General features: G+C 34.5%; 1 long non-coding RNA gene across 1 annotated transcript in view; it reads left to right on the forward strand.

Moving 5' to 3' along the window:
* Positions 1–469: 469 nt before the first annotated feature.
* Positions 470–14,521, forward strand: part of LOC128248669 (uncharacterized) — a 47,142-nt gene continuing 33,090 nt past the window's right edge. The window contains exon 1 of the long non-coding RNA XR_008264829.1: positions 470–605. This is a non-coding gene — a long non-coding RNA (uncharacterized LOC128248669). The remainder of the gene's footprint in view (positions 606–14,521) is intronic.

Genomic DNA, 14,521 nt, shown 5'->3' on the forward strand with positions numbered 1-14,521 from the left:
TAAATATAAATAAGTGTAATTTGTGTGAGAGAGAATCCCTGGCATCCTTAGGTCTTTGGGGTCAAAAACTTTGAATAGATTTACTGAGGTGATCCCTTTTTGCAACCGTATGTTTTTGTTCACCTTTTTTGAAGGGTATAGAAATAAAAGTAGATGTAATACAATTGTTTAGCGTTACGGAGATTTGAAACCGGCGCGGTTGAATTTCTGTTAAATACAACTACCTAAGTGTTTATCAATAGATTTTGTTTATTAGAAAATTTGGACTGGTCCGTTGATGGGTTTTTCTCTTAAATTATATAAGCTTTTCATAAAAAGTATTAAGTTTTTCTTCAAAAAATTTGTTCTGTTGGTGTCTCCTTTTCCTGTTCATCCTAAAGAGGTGGGTCATCGCCATGTTCCATTTTAGTGTAAATAAACTGCGGTTGTGAGCTCCCGAAATGGCCATAGATATATGTGAATTTTGAATTTGACCTGTGAAGTCTGCTCATTATGAACTTTTGGACGTACTTGTGTGGAGGGAGTAACAGACTTTTTTCAAGATGTATGTGAATTTTACCTGTCGAAGTCTGTTTACTTAAGAACTTTGGACGTACTTGTTTGAGGTAAGTAAAAGACTTTTTTCAAATATAAAAAAAAAAAAAGAAATTTTAATTTTAAAAGAAATATTTTAACCGCTTGCTAAAACTTTTTTAGTCGCTGGATATTTATTTTATTTTTGTTTTCACCTTTATTTCTTATTTGTCTTTTAGGTTTTTTGGTAGTTTTTGAATTTTTAGCCGTTAATATTTAACATTTTTGTTAGGCCGTTCTATTTTATTCTATTATATACTTTTACCTTCTGTGATTTCATGTATATGCATTATTTTTATGTGTTTGTGAACCATGAAGATTTTTATATATGACTAAATGTTGTGGGGGTTGTTTTATGTAAAGTCGTTGACCAAAATTTAATGTTTGTTCTATAACCAATGCTTCTTTATTCTTTGTCTCATTTATATTTGAGCACTTCTTTTGCAGTCCTATAAACCCTTTTGTTTCTATTAGAAGAGACTAATATTATTTCTTGGTGTGTATCTACATATATATATATTTCGTGTTAAAATCGTCGTATAATGGGATATTTTCCCTTCAATAAAATTAGTGCCGTTGTTTGTTAACAACAACTATCGGCGGTACTGTTATTTATGACATCGTTCGTACGTTTGTACTGGTTTTAGCTTTAGGTTTAAGGTTCGGGTTTTAGGGTTAGGAGGTTAGGGTTAAGGTTATAAGTATTTTTGCCAAACACTAACCCTAACTCTAAAACCAGAACCCTAACCCTAAAACCCCAAAGCTAAAACCAGTACAAACACACCAACGATGTCATAAATAATAGTACCAACGATAGTTGTTGTTGACAAACTACGGTACTAGTTTTATTGAAGGGAAAAGATCCCATTACACCGTTAGAACATGTTGTTTACATTCCACAGCAGTAATTGTTTTGACCTCAAAGACGTCAGTGATTGGTTGAAATTACCGAAATACGACAACTTTTAATATGAAATAACTTCGAATATGAAAATGTTTTCTTCGTTCTATAAGACAAAATATACAAGCACACGGAGTTTTAAAGTGTTTCGGTAGAAAACACACTAAATAAAGCATAAATAAAAAGTGGCACCCGCCAAATCAGAAGGATCCTAAATTTCTTGCTTAGGGGTTATTCAGGATGCTAGTGATAGTAGTTGAGGTGGAAGGCCGAAGGAATGGAGAAGGGTGGTTTATCTAGTATGTGAATGGTACCTTTGTGATAGTTTATATGAAGGTTATAGCGTTAAAGTTTGAGGTAGGGTAAATGGGAATGGCTATTATTTGAGGGAAATAAGTTGATTGGTTCAGTGGCTGAGGGAGACGAGTAAAGAATGTAGAGAAGAATGAGAGGAGGTGGAGGGGGATAGTGAGGTGAGTAGGTAGTGAAAATAGTTGCTAGTGGGACAAAGGAATTGCGTTCGTATTGGAGGTGGGTGTTATGGTATGGAGAGGTGTGTAAAATTGAATAGAGGGATGCGAGTAGGGAGAGGGTAGAGGTAGATCGGTTAGTTTTCAAAGGTAGTGCCAAGTACTTTTTGAAAGTGGGAAGATTGGGGAGGATAAGATGGAAGCGGGAAGTAGTGGATATGAAGAATTATGCCTTCCAAGAGGGTGTAATTGAGAAACTGGACAATTGCAAGTTTTACTACCAGTTCCTGGGTTGGAGTTTACTGCTAGTGAGGTTGATCTCCGTCGGTTCATTGTTAGTGGGGGAGAACCTGAAGTGCAAACTGTATTGGATTGGGAGTTGGTATAGCAGCTAATATTTATCAATCAGTGTTTTTAAATCCTTATGAATATGTCATATCGTCATTCATTTGTATAAACACGTACTGATAAATAACATTGAATTTGAATATATTTCAAAGTAAGAAATATAAAATGGTTATTCTACCATTGATTATATTCTGAAGGTAATTTACAATATACCTACTGTATATTAAATTTGGCGAAATTTTCCTGGTTTATTATAAAATTAATATGCATTATATTATCTGTATCAATATTATATCTACATCCTCAAAAACGTGATTCTGTATCAAACTATAATCGATTTATTATGATGAGTGGAAATTACAAATTGTGCAACTTTTTCCACGGTATAACCATCGCCACTAAAGTAAATACACATTGAGAAGAACAAACGATAAATAATTTACAAGCTTTGTTTATGAAGTTATATTAATGTCTTTTAGCAACCGATATACTTAATTTAGCGAGGAAATTCATATGAGGCATGTATGGCAAAACAATATGATAGTAATAAAATGAATAAAATGTTTGATTGGAAATTTAGTAATTACCGATATAGATGATCGATGATATATATTGAACGACGACGAAATATATTGAGAATTTCGTGATATTACTTTGATCATATCATTCATTATTTGGCTGATACATTACAAATACTTGACTTTCTCTGTATTTTTCTTATATCATTATTAAACGGACGAAATACTGGTTCTCCTGGTTGATTTTTAGAGCCTTGTGTTTCGTACTAGCATCTACTCTGGGAATAATGGGCAGCTACCATGATCTTTCTCATTTTTTACTGTTTAGGAAATTAGTGAAAAGAAATGAGAAAATTATCTTTAACTAGGAGTCCTAATCGGGAAGCTTGCGATTCGTCATGGCCACCATTAACGGCTCCCGAATTCATTGTTAAACAGGCAACTGAGTACGTCTCCCATAAAAGAAGGCGAAACTCAAAATACCAGAACAAACACGGCAAGAGAACTCATTCGACCATGTCAAAATTTTACAAATACACTGCCCGAGCTGGTGCTATCTTCTGTCGACTAATTTTGTAACTTGAACATGCAGGAAATTTAAAGACAAACAGAATGGCTAACCTATGAAATTCATTCGCATCTACATAATTCATTTATTCTTTTACTTGTTTCAGTCATTTGATTGCGGCCATGCTGGAACACCACCTTTTAGTCGAGCAATTCGACCCCCAGGACTTATTCTTTGTAAGCCTAGTACTTTTTGCCGAAGCGCTAAGTTACGGGGACGTAAACACACCAGCATCGCATGTCAAGCAATTGTTGGGGGGGGGGACACAGACACACACATACAATCACACACACATACACACACAGGCTTCTTTCGGTTTCCGTCTACCAAATCCACTCATACGGCTTTGGTCGGCCCAAGGCTATATTAGAAGGTACTTGCCCAAGGTGCCACGCAGTAGGACTGAACCTGGAACCATGTGGTTGGTAAGCAAGCTACTTACCACACAGCCATGTCTGCGGCAGTTGTTTACTAAATGGAATTATATATATTGAAAACCTCCATAGCCAAATGTAATGAATCGACATAAGATAAACCGCTTCGTAGTACGACATGTAGCGCCATTTGTAAAATACATGAGAATGACCAAATACATGCATCGGAATTCATGATTCGAACTTTGAAATAATATATACCTTGTGTGTGAATATGGTTCACGGAAACGTTGTGAAGGTCTGTCAAATATAAAGACGTATGTATTTGTGGATGGATGTGTGCAAGTACGTATGTATATATGTGTGTGTGTGAGTGTGTGCAGCGTTTGTGTATGTGTGCGTGTGTGCATACAGGTGTGTGTTCCCTTGTGTTTGTGCTTGTCCCGCTACAGCTTGAAAATCATTGTTTTGTTCATGTCCCCGTAATAAACGTTCGGCAGAAGAGACCGATTAATAAGTATCAGAATTGAAAAAAAAAAAGGTGGGATTTGTTTGACTAAGCACTTGAAGCCAGTGGCCCCTCGATGTGACCAGAGTCTAGTGACTGAAAGAAGTAAAAGATAAAATATAGAAAATAAGATGTCATGTGATGCAAAAAAATATGTAACAGAATGAATAATTTTTCCTACTCTAGGCACAAGGTCTGAAATTTTGGGGGAGGGTGCAGTCGATTAGATCGACCCTGGTATGCAACTGGTACTTTATTCATCGATCCCGAAAGAATGAAAGACAAATTCGACCTCGACGAAAATTGAACTCAGAACGTAAAGACAGACGAAATGCCGCTAAGCATTACGCAGGCGTGCTGAGGTTTTTTCCAGCTCACCGCCTTGTAAAAGAATAAGGTTACGAACTTAGCTAAGTGCTGATCATAACATATATACTGATCTGTGTTACCAGGCTGAGTTGTCCCTAATGCATTTTACAGCGAAAAGAACTTTTGGGAGTGGATTTGTATTGTAAATTGTTCATGTTAATTTTCTTACAACAGTTCCTTCCTCAATAAGTAAACTAGTACAATGCGACACAGTATGTATATTAGAATAAACGAACAACTGTATTTGGTGGGGGCTTTGTTTTATCGACCTCAGAAAGATAAAAAGTAAATATGAATGTTGGTCATTTTGCAAATGAGGACGACAAATGGCGGTAACTGAACAACAAATCAATTTATCTGACGTTGTAATAATTCTATAAAAACTCAACCTTACTTTGTATGTAATTATACCATACACCCAAATTGCTGTTTAAAAAGAGACACCAAGCTCAATTTCGCTTTAAGCTTAAACAATTTTCGGTTCGCCAAAGACTTTAGTATATATATATATATATATATATATATATATATATCAAAATGATACAAGTCCTATTTTTATACTTCTCTTTATAACTGTACGTGTTGGTAGAAAATAATAATCATTAACATTTATGCTTCTTTTATTTATTTCTTTTCTTCCCATATTTACCTTCGTTGCGTCCGTTTCCTGAAGCCTATTGAATTTTGAAAGTTCATGTAATTGAAAAATAGTGCACAGTTATGCAAATAAATCCCAGAAGTACGCACATGAGTTTACATTGAATGGATAAAACCATTCTTACTGTTTTAGGTGTAGTGTGATTTGCTTTGTGAAATCTTAGATTAACAATCATTTGTGTCAATGACATAAAACGACAACGATTTAATCAACTTAAGTACACAAATGTTGCGTGTGTTATCGATCCAGAAGAATAAAATGTAATTTGAAATGAGAGCACAAAGGATAAAAGTAAACACACCCTACAAGGAACCCTGTCCTCCATGCTACCTTTACTAGCGTTTCTACCTTCGTTTGACTTCTAAATCATATTTATAATTGTAAGTCATCAGCGCGGAATAAAGTGTACGATTAAGATCGATCCCAGCAAGGAGAAATTGGATCGGAATTCAGTCATCGTTTGAGTACAGTTCAATTAACATTAATGCCCTAACACCCTCTTGGAAGACTTGTTTGTACCTCTCATTCTACACGACTATAATACATTTCAGTCCAATAATCAGGAATAGAAAAAAAAAATAATCAAAGTGGAGAAAAGTAGAATCGTTGACATAACTGCTTTGAGGTGAGCTGACAGAGTACTTAGCCATGTCGGAATAAAATGTTCAGCGAGTTCTTCTTCTGGATCTTTACTGCCGTTTCATCTGTTTTGTATCCTGAGTTCAAATTCCTCCGTGGTTGATGTCATCGACGAGACGACTTTTGCAAAATTTCAGGACTGAAGCACATAGTAGGCAGAGTTGTTATTATTATTATTAGTATTAGTAGTAGTAGTAGTAGTAGTAATAGTAGTAGTAGAGGCGGCGGCGGCGTTATGAAGGTAGTAAACTTGTAGAAACATCACAATAGCATTTCCTCTGGTGAGGTCGATATTTTGCCTTTAATCTTCTCGTGAATATAAAATACGTACCAGTTTAAAACTATGGTCGGCATAATAGACCGCCATTGCTTCCCTGAAATTAATGGTTTTAAGTCAATACTTGAAACCATAAATACTATTATGAGGGTGATGAGTTTGAAGAGTCGGCAGCGCGTTGAACAAAATGCCTGGTGGCAATTCTTTCGGTACTCTACGTTTGGAGTTAAAATCCCACCGTGATTAACGTCGTCCTAGGTGAAGAAAGTTAGTCAACCATTCAAGCACCTCTGCCTAAAATTCGAACTTATTATTATTGCCATTATCATTATTATTATTTATCATCATCATCATCATCATTATCCAGTAGTCTTACTTTTAGCACGTGTTTTTACCTGTATTGTAACCGTCTTGAGCTGCCACATCTTTTCGATTTTGATTAACAAATCTTTATTTTTATCTGAAGCTATCAAATTCATTTGCCGAGATATTATAATAACGGGGTATTCTCATGTCAATCAATAAACCGACTTCATTGCTTTGGTCTTTCACAACAATATCTGGTTTATTTGCTCTGATGGTCTGGTCTGTACGGACTGGAACGTCCCAAAGAATCGTTACATTTTCTCCCTCAGTTACAGCCTCAGGGTGATGATGCTGGTACCATTTGCAAGCAGTTTTGACTTTATACCGCTGACACATTATCCAATGTAGATATTAGCCAAGACCGTTGGTGTTATAACGAGGGTGCAATATATTTGGTTTTGTACGTAGTATTGTTCTACAGAATGTTTAATAAAGTAGAAAATTTGTTTTAAAATTTGAGATTACGTTAACGGTATTTTAGGTAAATATAGGCAGTTCCCATGAGCACTATATTTTGAATTTCTTCGAATCTTAGATTTCCTTGTATCTGAGCTAGGTAGGAATCAGCCCCTTTTGCTCTCGTTCCTAGGGCACCTATGACAACAAGTATTGTTTTCGTCTTGAGGTTCCATATTTTGCCATGCTCAGTTTTTGGTAGGTCTTGATAGATACATTTATATATATATTGGGACGGACATATTATTATTATATTATTATTATTATTATTATTTCTCTTTATCTTAGGTTCTGATGGGGCTCCTGGGTTGTAGTTATCTCTTTCGCCTTCCAAATTGACTATTCATGGGTCAGAGGGGCATTGAACATTAAGTCTGTAGCATTTGCGGTGCACCTTGTCCACCTCCACTAGGTCCGTTCTGTTATGCTTGAGGCCCTGATCTGTTTGGATTGGGAAATCAGTAGATTGGAAAATGAGAGTGGGGACACACTGTCCCTTTAGAGAATTCCGCTCCTGACTTTCACCTCTCCTAATACTTGATTTCCTGATGTCAATTCCGATCTCTAACGTTTCATACTGTTCTATATAAGGATTTTCATGTTTTCTGGCACTCCATACATTTCCATTGTTATTATCCAGGAGCATAGTATTAAATCGTGTGCTTTTCGATAGTCAACCCATTTTAGGCTCAGGTTTGTGTGTCTTCTCTTGCAGTTTCCGACAATTTAATTCTCCACTTGGAAAATTCTCCATTTGGAAAATTCTCCATTTCGAAAGAGATAAATTATTTACTAGATAGTTACAAGAATGTAGTTTGTACATTAAATAATTCATAGCTTTCAAAGTCTACACATTATGATAAAGATCTAACTTCCAAGAATTATTTCGGTGCGGCTGAGAATCCTGCACGTTTTAAGTTACAATCAACCATAAATATACTTTCTGAAGTTTGAAATTATATTTTCAAACTGATTCATCGAATTGCATCGTGTCCTACTAGAAAATATTACCAGTATTTTGGGGGGACTATAACAAGTCAAACTTTTGAATCATAGCAAAGATGACTGTAATCATTGTATTGTGAAGAATTTTGTCCAAAAGTTATTCAGTATTGACGACCATTTCTAAGCTAATAACTTTTTCATTGCCATAAAACGAATTTTTTAGTTTAAATATTTATAAATAACTAAACGTTGAACGGCTTACTTTGTAGTATTATAATGTTAAAATACTTAAAAATAACTTGGGAGTCAACGGCTTACAACCGAGTATTATGCTGTTGCGTCCTAAAACATAATCAAAATGTTTTCGATTTCTTAGCGTGCCTTGGATCTAAAACGCTTTTTATGGTTTTATTTTCATTCAGCCACACCACTGATATAACGATCGCCACCAGCATTCCCTATATTTTCCTGTATATTGATTCCTCTTAGTTTTGCTACATCTCTTAAATATTCTTCAATGAGAACATCCTATAGTACCGACTCAGGTCCGTTGTCTTTCGCCCCTTGGTTTAAAGCATTTTTACTCGCGTGTTTCCTGGAAATGTTTGTTTTAATATTCCCTCTCGTACAATGTTTGACTCTGTAAAAAGACACAAAAATCTCATAGATCTAACGGAAATCCCTATTTCCTATATTGCGCGATACGTTTATTTGCCGATCTTATTATAGACAGGCCCTTCTTGTTTGCTTTTTGTTTTCCAAACACCCTTAGAGTTTTTCGTCTAGAAATGCTTCGTTAATTTCAGATAAATGAAGTTATTAAAAAGTACGATCTAGCAGTTGCTTCTCTAAACATTTTGCTTGTTTCATTGTGCCACTCACAGTTGATGTCACTGTCACACTCCAGAAAATCAAGCAGAATGATGTATTTGTTACCCATCAAAACACTCCTCATATTCTGCGCTGATCGCTGGATTTTGAAATTTCGCGAATTTGTAGAATGGGTATAACATTCTATAGGCTACACTGGCATTTTCCGAATCATAAACACGCGTCCACGTTTCATCTTATCTCTTGATCAGTTTCAACCAATTCCATTAGATAAGAGTAGACGTCCATCCTCCATTCGTTCAAATCTAGTGACACATGCCGACGTATCCTTTTCCCACACATTTTCCAATAACGAAAGTCTTCCTCCATATTTCGTAATGTGTTATGATCACATTTTAATTGTGCAGCAAAATCACGATTTGTGATTCATCTCTTTGCAAGAATTAGTACGGCAAATTGCTTCAGTCAATGATGCCGTCTCCATAAACATCCCACGGCCTTCCGGGAATGTCCCCCCAGCTTTTCTTCTTCGAAAAGACAAAAAAGATCAATGACATCTTATTCTTCTTTGGAAGCTATCCGCCATGCAAGAACGGGAAGAAGGTTTACTACAGAAGAAGAGTTCCCTCTGCCAGCATATAAAATATCGACAACTTTTATCAGTTGAAATAGATCCTGCCTAGTTTAGCATTCCTTTCAGTATAACTCACGTATAAGAAAATATTTAACGAAACATACATGAATGAGGCACATAAATGCTGAGCAGCCACATTGGCTTATACGGCTCATCATTTATGTGTGTATGCATATATATATATGTATATATATACATGTGTGTGTGTGTGTGTGTGTGTGTGTGTGTATTTCTGTGTGTAATTATGCTAATGTAATTATACACAGAGAAAGATTTCAGAAATATGATTGTATTAGCAGGCTGTTTCGTCTGACAAATGCGTACGCCCACATATGCGCGCACGCACACGCACGCACACACACACACACACACAAGCACAAGCACACACAAACACGTGCGCGCGCAACCGGCAGACATACATACTCACGCGCGTTGACACACTCATCATTTTATATGAAATTAGATGAACCTCTGCCTGAAACTGCACTACTGCGTTTTGTGTTAATTTAATTGTGGCGGTGTATTTTATAACATGTCTCCTCTCATCCCATTAATGTATTTTCCTCAGCCTTTATGCAGCAGTCTTTTAACTAGAGTAAATTGAATTTATGAGCTGGAATATCTTACAAACGTCTAAAGTCATTCTGTGTAACTGACACATTTCCTCTTATCAATTTGTTGCTGTGCTTATAACAGGAAGCTGAATATATATATTCATACGAATATCACGCACACACCTCCACATCTACCCATATATATATATATATATATATATATACTTGCATACACACATACATATGTGTGTGTATATATATATATATTTGTATATATATACATGCGTACATATATGTGTGTATATATATATATATTTGTATATAAATACATACATATATATATACATGTGTATATATATATATATATATATATATTTATGCATATGTGTATATACATATGAATATATAAACACATAGATATCTATACTTATATATGTATATGTGTGTGTGTAAGCAATAATGCATTTATGCATATATTAATGTTTGTTATATGGTTCTGGTTAACGTAGGAGTTTAGGCCGACCACATACTCCCTGCGTTATGAGGAAGACACTCAGAATGCATAAACGTAACGCTGCACAGGAAATTAGATAATGCTTAAGGTTTTCGCCACCAAGAACAGCAATTAATGACCGAATTTCATTAACCCTTAGAGCAGAAGGGAAGTTTTATCGTTTGAGTATGTGTTCCTGAAATCATTATTCATAACTATTGATTATTTTATTTAATTAGCAACTGAATATCTCTTATACTTCCTAAAATATGTATTGGAGATTGACCTAACTGCAATCTGGCTAAATATTTATTGCAATTATTTGAACTATACTTTACATTGCCTTTAGGATTATGCATCAGGCGTTAAAATTATCTCATTATAGATTATGTCTCAGAAATGTAAATGGTAATTGTAGTTGTGATTGAAGATTAAATGTTGCGTTCGTCGTTTGATCATTTACAGACGAACGTGTATATGTTGCTACTAAGTCCCTTGTTATTTTAACCTGCGTTTGGAGGAGAGGTTGAATCTTGGGCCTCCAGATGTCTTCCTCCATCTTCCTACATGAATGCTCACATGGAGTAAAGCAGGACTCCATGTGACAATTCATGGCTAATATGTACGTACAATCCACATCCACTGAATTATTTGGATGGGAAGTTCTTGATATTTGTAACTCGAAGAAAATATAATCACCATTCACAAGTACATTTGTTGGAAACCCTGAGAAGGTGTCATACTAATTTTGATGTCTGAGGAGAATATTGAAGCGCTAAACGTTTCATTAATTGACAAATTATGCACACAGTTGTTATAGATGAGCAGCTATTTCCTTTAGTCACTGAAACGATCGTAACAAAACATCAACATTCTACCGATTGTTATATGTCTCTATCTACGTATGTATGTATGTATGTATGTATCTATATATCTCTCTGTATGTATATATATATGTATATATATATATATATATATATATATATATACTGTTTTCAGCAATCGTAATGGTTTACTTATAAAACGTTATATATATATATATATATAATGTTTTATAAGTAAACCATTACGATTACTGCAAACAGAAATCTTTTTTTCCCCTTCGCAATGTTTGTAAAATCATTAATTTGCTTTGCCAAATTGTTATATGCCCATTTTACATGCAATATGTCCAAAGTTATTTTAAAGGCATCTGAATTTCCAATATTTTGTTACTAAATTTTTCTACAAACATTATCAAATTATGCCTGAAAAATATCCAGGTTATTTTAAAAGACATCATTATTTAATCCTGTATACAACTACATTTGCATTGTAATAGGATTTCGTATATATTTTATACTTAACTACAACTAGACGATCGTGCAAAACGAGCTTAAAGCTAGATACATACAATATTTTGTGATTGAAGCAGATTATTCTGACAAATAATGAATAATATTAAAATTTCTCTTTGTTTCTTTTCATCTACAATTAAGTGATTATATATATGGTAACACTGAATGTCTAGACTTCTTCAAAGTTAAATGTCTAGACACGTTATCAGTCTTAACTTTTTATCAGTCAAATACACCTGCTGTTATTCCTTTACGTTTATAGAATAATTCATATTTTATGTCTTATTTGGCGTTGACACACACACACACACGTATATCACATATATTTATATCGCAATTATAAAAATTATTTTTCTATTGTCAGCGACTGATGGATTATTCTCTCAGGAGGATAATGAATATTTTTAATTCAACGTATTGCTAATTTGATAATAAAAGAAATATCAACTTAGAGAAACAATTGATGTCTTCTAAGTTTGAGAATTCATTGTGTTCAGAGAAATTTAAAAGAATATCATTTATAATTTCTTTCTTTATTGAATACAAACGAATTTCGAATTTGATATTATATTACAGGAAAAGAGAAAGTTTCACTTTATCACAGAATATCACATTTAGGAATTATGTAAAGCTTACGTTTGCCATCACACTTCTGGTGTTTCTAATCTCTATATTTATTATAACAAGGAAATATAGCAGGGTGGCTCAAAAGTCACGAGATCATTTTAAAATTATAACTTTTATTACAATTATATTTTTCAGTTATTTTTCTTCTTTCCGATTTTTGACATGTAATTCTTGGGGGGAAATCGTAGACAGAATTTTCCTTCACATTATGAGGTTATATGTTGCCATCGTAAGTTCCATATTTCCTCGATGTTCGATAATGTAAAAGCCCCAATAGCATCGATAGTATTGATTTGATTATATTATCTGGGAACTGAAAAATCGTATGTTTCTGTCCAACCGAAAGAAAATATAAACATTATTGAGTAAAGGTAAGACACTTCTTGCTTGACTATGAAGCATACGTTTGCAATTTCATTCGGTGAAATGTTACAACTGTATTTGTAACTCTAATTTAACTGAAACTTATTTGCAGACACTTCCGGTTCCTATCTCGGCAAATATCAATATATAAAGTAACACACATGCACACACAGATATGCGTGTTTGTGTGTGTATATGCGTAAATTACTGCCGCATCAGTTGCTTGTCACTCCTCAGCTGCCTAGAGTAGTTGAGCGAAGAAGTAAAACAGAATAAATATTCTAGAATGGATTCTTGCGAAAGATTATTTTGTGTATTCTGATTTCAATTTCAGTTACCTAGGAAGATATCTCAATAAAAATAAAATATAAATTATGAACATGATTACAGCTAAAGCCTCAAACAGCTCCAAGAGCTCAATATTAAAGGGTATGGCTATTCAAGTAAATATATATAGAAACAAGGATGCATATCGCAAAGTTTGCAGTGAAATATGAGTGTGTGAATTTTTGTGTAATTATGTCTGTATATTATATATATGTATATATATATATATATATATATATATATATATATATATACACGTGTGTGTGTGAGTGTGTATACGTGTATATATGCATGTGTATATATGTACATGTGTGTATGTGTGTATATATATGTGTGTGTATGTATGTATATGTACATATGTTTGTGCATATATGTATGTGTATATATGTATGTATATGTGTATATATGTATGTGTATACATGTCTGTATAATTTTATATGTATATATATATATATGTATATATATATACATATAAGTATATATATATATATAAGTATATATATATATACATATAAGTGTGTATATATCTATATATATATATATATATATATATCAGTATTTGCCCATCCCCAACACCTAAACATGCTAGATGACCAGCCACAACAAAATAAGCGGGAGCGCAGAAAAGGGAAACCAAAAAACTTGAACCTGCATACCCATAATCCACCAAGAACCAACAGGACTCACAAGGAAAGAAGTCCACATATTCCTTCTGCTCCCAACAAAAGGCTATATGCAGAGGCTGTGCGAACTGCAGCAGCTGAACAGCAAACTTTTTTAAGCATGGCCCAGAAAATAGTGCATCATCTAAAATGGATACAGAAGGTACATATTCAACACCATACAAACCACTATCCAAGACCACCTGAGACGATAGATCCAGGAAGGCCACGACTATCACCAGGGACCCCTGCACACATATCACACACATATTCCTACTGAATATGTTTCCTCTTTTCACACTGATATTTGTGATACACGATCCCTACTGATCGGCCCACACGTTTTTTTTTTACGATCCCTTTTTTACCATCGAAATTCTATCTCCACCACTTTTTTCCTTTTCTTCCCGAAAAGAAAAGCTCTACTTTGTATTTTGTCCCCTGTGTTCAGCCCTGTGTGGCCAATAAATATATCTACCTATCTATCTATCTGCCTACCAACCTATCTACCTACCTACCTACCTGTCTATCTACCTACCTACCTGTCTATCTACCTGTCTACCTACCTACCTATCTACCTGTCTACCTACCTACCTATCTACCTGTATACCTACCTAACTACCTGTCTATCTACCTACCTACCTGTCTATCTACCTACCTACCTGTCTATCTACCTACCTACCTGTCTATCTACCTACCTACCTGTCTATCTACCTACCTACC

Source organism: Octopus bimaculoides, chromosome 9, assembly GCF_001194135.2.
Source record: "Octopus bimaculoides isolate UCB-OBI-ISO-001 chromosome 9, ASM119413v2, whole genome shotgun sequence".
Classification (NCBI taxonomy): domain Eukaryota; kingdom Metazoa; phylum Mollusca; class Cephalopoda; order Octopoda; family Octopodidae; genus Octopus; species Octopus bimaculoides.